Here is an 11,723-nt window from a genome sequence, read left to right as displayed (position 1 = left end):
AGAACTCCAGATGTAAAGCCTCAGAGTAAGAGCTGGAAGGGCTCGGATGCAGCTCAGTCTGTAGAGCACCTGCTGGCCTCGAAGGAATAAAGCTCTGGGTTTGATTCTCAGCAGCCCATAAACTGGGCATGATGGGACAGGCCTGCAATCCCAGCACTCAGCAAGTGGTGGCAAATGATTTGAAGTTGATTTAAGGTCATCCTTTTATCTACATGTGGAATTTGAAGCCACCCTGGGACACATGAAACCCTATCTGGAGTTTATTTAGGAAACCAAATTGGTGAGGTTGCTATCTGAACAGTAATATTAATAAAAAAAAAAGTCTGTACTTGGGACTGTAGTAAATACATTAGCACACCATTCAGACTGTATGGTTATTTCATGATGCAGAGACCTCTTGCATTGGTGTGGTTATTATTCTATGGGTCAAGAAAATAAAGTTTTGTGAAATTCGACGAAACTCCCAAGTAACAGTTTCTCAATTCTGAACCCCAAGTTCTTAACTATTATGGTTGCCCCGCATTATGCTGCAAATACACTTCTTGTAAGGTGTAATGCCTTTTAGCATGTACACACTGTAAGATGATCTCCAAAAAGACTGTCCAACACAGGAAGAACCGCAGCACCACAGAGAGCGATGCTTCAAACGGCTGGAATCTGCTCCGCTGATCTATGTGATCAGAAGTTGATCTGATTACGAGGGTCAGTGTGGTACTGAGCTACTGGCTCGACTGTCCCCATAGGATTTAGATTTCTCTCAGGGCTCTAAATAAAGCTTTCAAAAAAAAAAAAAAAAAAAAAAAAAAAAAAAAAAAAAAAGCTTTCAACTTAAAACTGAGCTAAGCCTGGCAATAAACAAGGGAGAGAAGCAGGAGAAATAGCTAAAACACAGATGGAGAACAAGTCATTATCGAATAGATTAAAATGTTGTGCATTGCTTCACTCCCAGCACTCAGAGGCAGGTGAATTTCTGTGAGTTCAAGGCCAGCCAGGGAGGGCTACACAGTGAGACCCAGTCTTAAACCACAACAATAACCCACAGAAGCAAGAGCCAACCATGAAAATGAATGCACAAGCCGCCAACCTTTGTGCCAGAAGGGGTTCATCTTTCCCACTGTCTGTGAAGTGCATGTCACCTCTGGATTCCTCTTTGTCTTTGGTAACAAGGCCAGGTTCTAAACTGGGCGAGCTGCCCCGCAGAATGAAAACAAATGACCTCATTCCCTTCTTTAATAATGGAGGAATTTGGATTTTTAATGGTTTGTTCTTGGACAGTGCCTGCTAGTCTCTTATTTTTCCTTCTGAAAAGCCATCTCTTGGTGGCTCCTCCTTGGGTCTCTCCAGTCTCTCCTACTTCCTTTGTCCTTACTCCTCACCTCCCACCCCCACCCTCCTCATCAGCCCCTTTCCACTTTGGTTTCTGTCATCTTTTCCTTGTCTTGGATGATGATTTCTGCCTTCTCTCAGACCTCAAATAGCATCTGCTGTCATACTTTGAAGTTCCTTGTAAAGCTGATGATTCTAAACTCAGCGCACTGGATTATTTCTGTCTGAATGTCCTACATACACATCAAGCCTGGAGCAAAACTGAAGTATGCATTTAGCTTCCTCCTCAAACCCTGGCTACCCCAATTTGTTTTCACTTACTAATAACTAACCAGGTTTGTTCCTGCAAGAAACGCTGCACTCAGGCTACAAGGAGGATTGTGTCTCTCTTTTTTAGAGGCTTGGAGTCCAAGAACCATTGCAAAGCCTTTGTAGCAAGGGCCACCACTTGGCTGTGATGCTGTGACACCTTATGATGGGACAGAATGGTGGAAATAGATTGTATCTCAGCTAGAGAGTAGAGAAGGCTAGGGGAGACTACATTTCTCCTTGTAGACTTTTTTTTTTTAATTTACATCCCTCCCCCCTTTTTGGTTTGAGACATGGTTTTGCTACATAGCCCAGGCTGGCCTCCAACCAGAGATCCTTCTGCTCCAGCTTCCAGAGTAGAAATTTAACAAATGTACACACTATACTTGGCTTCTTTCTTTTTTCCTTTTTTCCCCCACATGCATTTATTTATTTAGTGTGTATGTGTGTGCATATAGGTGTGCATGCACATGTGCACACACACACACACACACACACACACATGCGTGCGCGCATGCACACCTATATGGAGGTTCATTCTTTCCTGATGTGTCCGTCCATTCTCTCCTTGGGTTCCCATGGGTTGAACTCAGGTCAGGTATGGCAACAAGTGCCTTTATCCACTGAGAGATCCATCCCTGCCTTTTAAAACATTTTTTGCTGGGGAGGAGGTGTGGTCAAACCTAGGGCTTTGAACGTCTTAAGAAGGGTTTCTCCACGTGACCTATGTTCCCAGCCTTGTAGCAATCATCTTGCAAAGAACTCAAGGGTTTGTAGGAGAAAGACTTCATGCCTTCAATGATATCAGGGCCTTCCCATCTCTTCAGGGCTCCATAGAACCTCCTAATACTGCCACCTTGGGTACAAATTTTTGTCATGTGGTCCCTTGGTGACCACTAAACCGTTTCTAAACCATTGCACTAAGTAAATGTTGCTATTAGCAGGGTGCTAACAAGGTACTGGGATCAGGAACCAGAAGGTCGCCTCTATTCTGGTTCATTCCTCCTCCAATCCTCGTCCAATCTCTTGTCAGCCCGCAACTCCTCCTCCAATCCCAGTTCAATCTCTTGTCAGTCCGCAACTCTCCCTTCAACCTGTTCTGTTTCTTGGCTTTCCCCTTTCACAGCCACTACTTCAGTCTGGTTTCATTCTATTCTTAGCATAATAGAAATTGCTCGTAGTCACACAGAAAATCCATTTCCCTCTTTGTCTTTGGTAATTGACCCTGGTTTTGATCGGGATGTGCTACACCACAGGATGAAAACTATTTCCCCTAGTTATCCCTGCAGCTAAGAAATGAACGACCGAGTGCTGACTAATGAGACATGAGTCCCAGTCAAAAACTCAAAATGTCTTCCCTTTTCCTGCGTTTCTTTCCCTTAGGCTGTTATGTTTCTGGGTCGAGGAAAACCAGCTTAGAATATGAAGCTGAGAAAAACACCCGAGAAACCCTAGATCAGAAACCCTAATTTACAGACTGAGAGACGAACTTTTACTCAAGAAAACTCATGTTTTGTGGAGCTTTCGTTCGGCCCCGGGATTAGAGCCACGGCCTTTTAAATTACTCCTCCAGTTCCCGCTTTGAACTTCTTTGCATATATTCAACCCATTTCCTTTATTTAAATCAGGACATTCATTGCCAGATTCTAACGTGATTGTATCACTCCTAAGCGCCCACTTCCGACCTCACTTCCTATAGTGTGCACTTGACTTTCCTCAGCGGGACAAACCTAACTGTTAATTCACTGGCCTCAGCTTTACCACCCGGCCTCACTTCCACTCCCTCCCTACTTAGGCTCTGAAGGTGGCATGGACCCGTTTGCTGCTTAACAGTGTAAGCCAAGCGCACGTGTCTCCGTGCTTCTGTAGAAGCTGTCTGCCCTGCTCTCAGGGCACCTTTCCCCACCATGAGTACCTTTCTAGACCCAGCTGGATTCTAGTGGTCCTTCAGGGCTTAGGTCAGCATCTCTTGGAAGTTTTCCTGAGCACTGCAGGATCATAGCACCCTCGTGTGTTACCAAAGTGTTCTGTGTATGTGTTTATCAAAGCACTTCCCCTCCCATCCCTCCATCAGCTGTTACTTTCTGAGTAACAAGAAAGGTTTTCTTACTCTTATTACCAGTCTCTAGCACAAGCTCCGGCACACAGTAACACCTTAAAATAAAAAATATTGGTGAAGGGGACAGTGAGATGGCTCAGAGGGCAGTGGCACTTGCTGCACACCTGATGCCCTGAGTTGGATCCCCAGAACTCATGTGGTAGAAGAGAACTGACTCCTTCAGATTGTCTGTAAGTTCAGCAAACAAATAAAAATGTAAACAATTATGCAAAATAAATTCAAGGGATCATTTAAGTGCTTGAGGTGCTACGGAGTGATGACTGTAAAGAAAGCAGTGACCTCAGACTGCAGACAGCCCTGCAAACGCAAGGCTAAGCCAGGAGATGCCAGGCTTACCTTGAGTCATGTGACACACAGTCAATTACTTTAGAATCCTGTGACTAAAGTCAGACACACTGTCAAGACCTAATTATCTATCTTTTCCTTTATGCAAGGCTATCCCAAATCAATTCCCAAATAGTTAAGTTATATAATTCTTCAAAGGTATTAGGGAAAAGAGAACCTGCAGCTCTTTCAGAGGATTCTGGTTCAATTTCCAAGCACCTACATGGTGACACACAATGGTCAGTAACTCCAGTTCCATGGGATCTGATGACCTCTTCTGCTCTCTGCAGGCACTAGGAACATAAGTGGTACACAGACACATGCGGGTGAAACTCCCATACATATAAAAAAATTAAAATGAATAATAAGTAAAAACTGTGATTCACAGTTCTTTTCCTTCCTTGTTCCAATGCCACAAACACCAATATCAGCCCATTTTCCTTTATCTTAGCAGTCACCTGGTGTGACGACCTTTATCTTATGGCTAAGGAATGACATCCAGAAAGTCGTGCTTTGTCCAAGATCAGAATCATGGCTGACCGAAAAGCTCAAACCTCACCTTTTCTGACTCCCAGTTGCCTGGTGCAACCTTTTTAGCACCTTTTTTGTTTGACTGATTTACTGTGTCCTGGTAAGATTTCAGTATGGTCATTGAATGGTCACTGCACATCTTTGTCAAGGTTCAAAGTCTGTGCCAGCAATGCTCCTAATAGCTAGGCTTCTCAGCTCTGCCAGTTGTAACTAATAGCCTTGAAGATTCCTATCTGGTGTATCTGTTCTGTATTGATCCTTCCCTTTCATATGGGTAGTATGTATGGATATGATGAGATAGTGGAGGCTTGATGGGTTATAGTTTATGACAAAGGAGATAGTCAGCTTTGGTCATACAATGAGAACAACTTTATATTGGTTATGCATCTATGTATCTATTTGTCTAGCTATCCTTTTTTATTTTTATTATTTGTGCATATATGTATGTTTGTGCCTGAGTGTATGTATGTGTAAACGTTGTAGTACAGAAGTAGAGATCAGTAGACAATTCTGTAGAATCAGTCATCTCTTTAAAAGTCTTCTCCTTTTATAGGTTCTTGGGAATCAAACTCACTTTAAGCTCATGTTGTGAGGCTTGTGTGGCTGGCTAATAGTATCTTTTGCTACTGAGCCACCTTACTGGCCCAATTATATTAAATATTTAAAAAGTAGTGCATGGGGGCTAGAGAGATGGCTCAGCGGGTAAGAGCACTGACTGTTCTTCTGAAGGTCCTGAGTTCAAATCCCAGCACCCACATGGTGGCTCACAATCATCTATAAAAAGAGACCTGATGCCCTCTCTGGTGCATCTAAACATAGCTACAGTGTACTCACATATAATAATAAATAAGCCTAAAAAAAAAAGTAGTGCATGTATGCATGTGTGTGTACCTGTACATGTGCGTATGCGTGTGTGTGTGTGTGTGTGTGTATGTGTGTGTATGTGTGTGTGTGATTTGTTTTTGTCCCCCATGTGGGTTCTGGGGATTGAATTCTGGTCATCAGGCTTGGTGGCAATCACCTTTACCTGCTGAGCTATCTCTCTGGCCCACATCATTGTATTTAGGGAGGCAACGCCACAATGTAAGAGCTTCCCATTATACTAGCCTTGTGTTATTATGTAGCAAAGCAGTGACTTTAGATAGTCAGGGAAAGAATGAAACACTATATGAATGAGAACACTCAACCTCGTCCTCATCTCTAACTAACATCCTATATGGTTTTCCATCTCCATCCCTCTCTTGTTAGGGGGTAATAGCTACCTCTGTCTCAAGTGTGTCAAAAGTGTGTCCCAGATAGTCTCACGTTTTCTCTCTCCTTTTTCTCCTATACAATCTACAAAATCTGGAGGTCTCCCCATTATAGACCCTTTCCGTGGCTCCAACTGTTCTTTCTCCAGGCCGTATCTGCTCATCTCAGATCTGTTCTGACCCATTAATGCCAAGCCAGTCTCTGTCCTTATTCCAGTAAAGTTGTTAGCATTGGTTCCAAATTGATCCTTCATTTCTCTACTGGCTTTTATTTCCTTAATCTTTGTCTGCTTAGACCTTAAGCTTGTTAAATTCATTGTTTTTCTTTCATCTCAAATCACTAAAATATCTTTTCCTTTCTACCCTCCTACTTATTCTCAGGTCTTTTTTCAACTTAGAATTGCTTCATGAACACACATGCTCCTGTTCCTTAGTTGTAACTATTTGTAGCATGTAATTTTGGAAAACCACACTATCACCTTCTTGTGGAGCACAAGCTACTGCCGCTCCCACTCCCGACACAGCTCCAACATAGCTCTGTCAAAGGCCAGCTGCTTCTCTGACCCCTGGGAGCTGTGATCACTCCTCTAGCCCCCCACAGCTAGCTCCGCCAAACCTCTAACAACAGCCTTGCAGCTGTGCCCGTTCTCCTGCCCTCCTGAGTCATGGAGGATGGAAAACTCGAGGCAGCCTTTATATTTTAAAACTAGTCAGATAACTCAATAGCTGGGTGAGGGCTATCTTGTCCCATCCTCCTTAGCCTCTACCACTGCCCGCGGAGGCTACAAACTATCGCGGAGAGTCACACCTCTACTGCTCCTATCTGTTCCACAGTCTGGTGGGAAACCCCTCTGTCTCCCCCTCTTCCTCCTGGGACCTGGAGATCCTGCCTTATCCTTCGCCCAGCGATTGGCACATGGAATCACCTGAGTACAGGTCCACTCCTCCTCAGGGCAGCCCCTCCTCAGGAAGTAGAATTAGCATCCAAATACAAACAGCACCAGGCCAATCCACACAACTCTACATTTGTCCAAGTAAGTGACAGGTCCTCTCTCACTCATAAATAATTCAGTGGGTATATTCAGAGAAGAAAGGGTGTCCTGAATGGATGGAATGCATACTCGGAACAGTTTTCTGAAGCATGTAAATCAAAGTAGCAACAGGAAACAGAACTCACATGCAAAGCAGGACAGTTTTAGGAGGGTTTTATTTAAAAGGTTGTTGGTATAGAAAACAATAAGATATATAGTACAGTCAAGTAAGGCTACTTACTGCCTGTTAGGTTACGACAGGGATGTGCCGTATCTCTGTGGTATGCCGACTTAGAATCTTTTGGCTATATACTCAGGAGTGGTAGAGCTAGATCATATGAAAGTTCTATTTTTAGTTGTCTTTTTTATTTTTTTCAATTTGAGGAACCTCTAGTAAATCATTCTTAATATTGCTTAATATTTAGTCAGCAATTAGAACTTGCCAACTGTCTCAAAAATACGTCTTTTATTTTATGGCTGTTTTCTTTGGTTTGCCAAATTCTATGTGATGGTTAATTTTCTTTATGTCAACTTGAATGGGATCAAGGTTGCCCAGATATTGGCCAAATGTCCTTGTGGATGTTTCTGTGGGGTGCTTTTGGATTAATCTGACACATGTATTGATGAAAATAAGTTGCCTTTTTAATGTGGTTGGAGTTCATCTACTGTGGAGTGTCTGGGTAGAACAGGACAGATTATCCCCCTAGATAAGTGAGATCTCTTGTCTAAGCATTCTGAGATGCAGGGTCCTCAGAGACTTCATCCCATGATTGCTTCTTGCTGCAGATCTGCCTTTCCTGCCACTATTACACAGTCAAATGGTTCCTGGGCATCAGCCACCCTATTGGGCAGATCTCCTGCAGAATCAATGTGAAGATGTACTTTCATGTAGTAATGCTGTGTAGACACATTGACAATTTCATAATTCCTGATAATGATTTTATAGGATTCCTAAATTGATACAAGTAATCTCAAGCCCCCTATAGAATAAATGTTACAAATAGAACTCTGTAAACCTTCACGTGTCACAGGCTAATTGCACTAGGAAAATAAAACAGGCTTGGAACAAATTTACAATCTAGGAAAACATTCCTTCTAGGTTAGGAATGAGGCCACTATCTGGTAACTAAAGGTCATAAATTGGGAATAGACAATTTATTGTGGGTGTAAGGACAGAAAATAAAATATTTACTAGTTTATCTATACAAGACTTCAAAATAATAAGACTCAAGGCAGATGAGTGTGGGGTGGTAAACCATGCCACCAGATTCAAGAACTGGTAAGATTGTAGCAAGTCAGAACCCGGACACATCTCATAATTGAGAATGGCAGCAGTTTGAACTCACTTCCAACCAAGTTCCTGTCCTGGAGCACGTGACCACGACCCCCAACTAAGAGAACCATGACAACCAGTCACATGGCATAGAACCTCATTCTCCACACTAATGAGGTATCTAGATAGTGTTTATAGCCAATGAACTTCCCTTCCTAAATATCCCTTCCTGCAAAAGGTGTTTAATCTCTGGATTACCCTGAGTAAATGTATGCATCTTCATCTGCCATAAATAAAACTGTTTGGATAAGGAAGGACTATCTCCTTCATCAAGAGCCACCACGTGGGGGCTTGTGAGATGGCTCAGTGGTTAAGAGCACTGACTAGTCTTCTGAAGGTCCTGAGTTCAAATCCCAGAAGGCTGCTCTTTAAGTTCCCAACTCCTTGAGGTCCCCAGCAGTGTTGGGTGCACAGGAGGATGAGAACCTCAGCACCCATCCCAATCCCTGCCATTTCTCACCCAGAGAAAGCATGTGCTGGGACCCCTATACCAGACTGCACACCCCAGTGGCAAGTTGGAAATGCAGAATGACAGATGATTTGTTTCTTGATAAAACCTTGCTAATTTATGACACAAAAATGGTTGTTTTAGGCTGGAGAGATGGATCAGCAGTTAAGAGCTCTGCCTGCTCTTCCAGAGGTCCTTAGTTCAATTCCCAGCAACCACATGGTGGCTCACAGTCATCTGTAATGGGATCTGATGCCCTCTTCTGTTGTGTCTGAAGACAGTTACAGTGTACTCACATAAATAAAATAAACAAATATTTTAAAAAATTGTTACTTTAAACGTATAATGAACATATGGAGCTAGTAACAGATAATGAATGTTTAGTCACGTACTTGTCTTAATGGGAAAACATGTAAACAATTCTGCTGTAACTCCTTAAGTCTTATTGAACTATGACATGAACTATTGCATTAAACTTATTATGAACTTATGGAATGTTAAGATGCTTAGAAAACCATGTGGTCAATTATCTTGAGAAAGTATAAAAACTAAGAACAACAATAAAGTGGCAATTAGCCCTTCTCTGCTTGATCCAGTGTGTGTGTGTGTGTGTGTGTGTGGCTATGCGTGTGCCTGACTTTCACCTTTTCTTTCTTCCTTTCTTTTCTTTTCTCTCTAGCTCACAAAGAGTTAAGGAACTCCAAGCTTCTCACCTGGCCAGCCAGGGGGGTATCTGAGTCAAAGAGAAAAGAACTAAGCAACTAAGTTTCTTTTCCTTTACTGCTATCAGCAGGAATTAATTGCCAGAAGCCAACAGCTTATGACTTCAGAATAACAAAAAAGAGTTAAACTGTCAAAAGGTTTTGGCCTTATCACCAATGCCACCTCAATCCCTGCCTCAATTTACCCTGTGATGTCAAAGCTGGGTCTTGACAGTTGTCCATGGTAGTAAGGGCTCAACATGGTACCGTATGTGCTTTCTACTCTCTCCACGCCATTACTTTAGCTTTTCAGCAATGCCTCCCAAATAAACATGTATTTGGGGAAAACAAAATCAAAGCACTATCTTAAAGCACTTTAGCTATGGCTCCTATTAATTAAATGCCTTTCATCTCAGCACTTGGGAGGCAGAGGCAGAGGTAGGCAGATTTCTGAGTTCAAGGCCAGCCTGGTCTATAGAGTGAGTTCCAGGACAGCCAGTGCTATACAGAGAAACCCTGTCTCAAAAAACCAAATATATACATATGAGGTTATAATGAATTAACTAGCACATTAGATGCTACAGATACAATGCTAAAGAAAAAGCTGGTGCTTGAAGATAATCTGACAATAACATAGTATTACTGTAGGGCAAACATTGGTGCTATTAGTTGTGAAATATGGCTAGGTTTAAGGGGTCAAAGCTGAGCCTTGCAAAACATTACATTGTTTGGTGTTAAGACAGTGTGAAAAAAGGAGAGGACTAGGCAAAGGCACCTCTAGCTTGGACACAGAGCCCACCCAGCATGAGTTCTAGTTTGGGGCTGCATTGAACCTAAGTGTATGCCCCAGTCCTTCCTTCCTGTGGGCCACACCTATGTGGCCTTGACAGTGGCTTTCAGGGATGGGCAATGCATATTCATCTTATTCTATGGATCGGTAGTATTTCCTAAGGATCAAGTCTTAAACAAAGGGCTGTTGCTTATGCTACCCAATGCTGAAAGAGAATATATTCTGCTTGCAAAGTCCGAACTGTATCTCTCTCGAGGCAAACTCTTTGTACTGTAGTCTCAGATCCCTGAGCATGCCCTAACCCAAATCCTCACTGGCACTGCATTAAAGGATAGGACATGGGAGCCAGGGGACTTTCCCTCTTCTTTTCCTTTTCCCTGCCATATTCCTGGGTGTTCTGTATGATGGCCGTTCAAACACTTGTACATCTAATGGGAAGACTGTCCTGAGGGTTTCCTGCCTCATACATGTACAGTTTGAGGCTACTCTGTGAAAGTGGTTTTGGCTCCTGCTAAGTTGTTTGGCTGGCTGGAGCTTGGGTGCTGAGTGCCAGACTACTGACACTTCCAGAACACCAAGGGTTAAACTCTGCTCATTTCACACTGCCTCAAATGCAGTGAGCAGTGTGTGTGTGTGTGGGGGGGGGGCGGGGGGCGCATCATGATTTCTAGCAATTCTTTTATTTGGTTGGTTGGTTGGTTGGTTGGTTGGTTTTTTTTTCGAGACAGGGTTTCTCTGTGTAGCCCTGGCTGTCCTGGAACTCTGTAGACCAGGCTGGCCTCGAACTCAGAAATCCGCCTGTCTCTGCCTCCCAGAGTGCTGGGATTACAGGCATGCGCCACCACTGCCCGGCGCATCATGATTTCTAAATTATGAAAGTGATGCTAGAAGAACTCAGCCAACTTCCTAAAGTGTTCTGCCTCACCCCTGAACACACATCGTAAGTGCATAAGAACTCATCTCTCCAAACAGATCCCCAACTCTTTGAGGATAGAAATAAGTCTTAATTACATTGTATTACAGTGTATTTCAATGAACATGCACATTGACTAACTGAAGGCCTGTGTCAGGTAAGACTAAATGATTAAAAAATCCAATTCAAGATAGCTGAAAAGAAAAAAAGAAAACTCTGAACCAAATAAACAAAACCCCTAGCCACGCCTGCTGCTCAAGTCATGTTATAAGCAGCTCACCTACACTAGTTCTGCTCTTTTTATTGTTCTGTGTGGCTCTGAGCCCAGGAGTTAGTGACACGAAGTCCCTGCCTGGTTCATGGTCCTGATGGTCTGGGCTCGATTCATGTGCCTAACCTGAGGCTGGTGCCTTTGTCAGGTACAGATCTCCCCCCCCCCACTCTTAAAAACGGGGGGGGGGGGCGAGGTAATTGGCTCCTCAGAGAACAGGTGCCTGGGATGTGTGCATATGCACGCATGCCTGTAAAGGGTGGTGGATCTTATAATCACTGGGCAGCCAAAGCGATTTTATTTTCACTTCCATTGCTGAGGTCCCTGCATCTTTCCTTTAGTTTGGATTCCCATGGCACAGGGTGCTGGCTCACTCA

The sequence above is a fragment of the Apodemus sylvaticus genome, chromosome 3, assembly GCF_947179515.1.
Source record: "Apodemus sylvaticus chromosome 3, mApoSyl1.1, whole genome shotgun sequence".
NCBI classification, from domain to species: Eukaryota; Metazoa; Chordata; class Mammalia; order Rodentia; family Muridae; genus Apodemus; species Apodemus sylvaticus.
Note: the sequence above shows the minus strand (reverse complement) of the source record.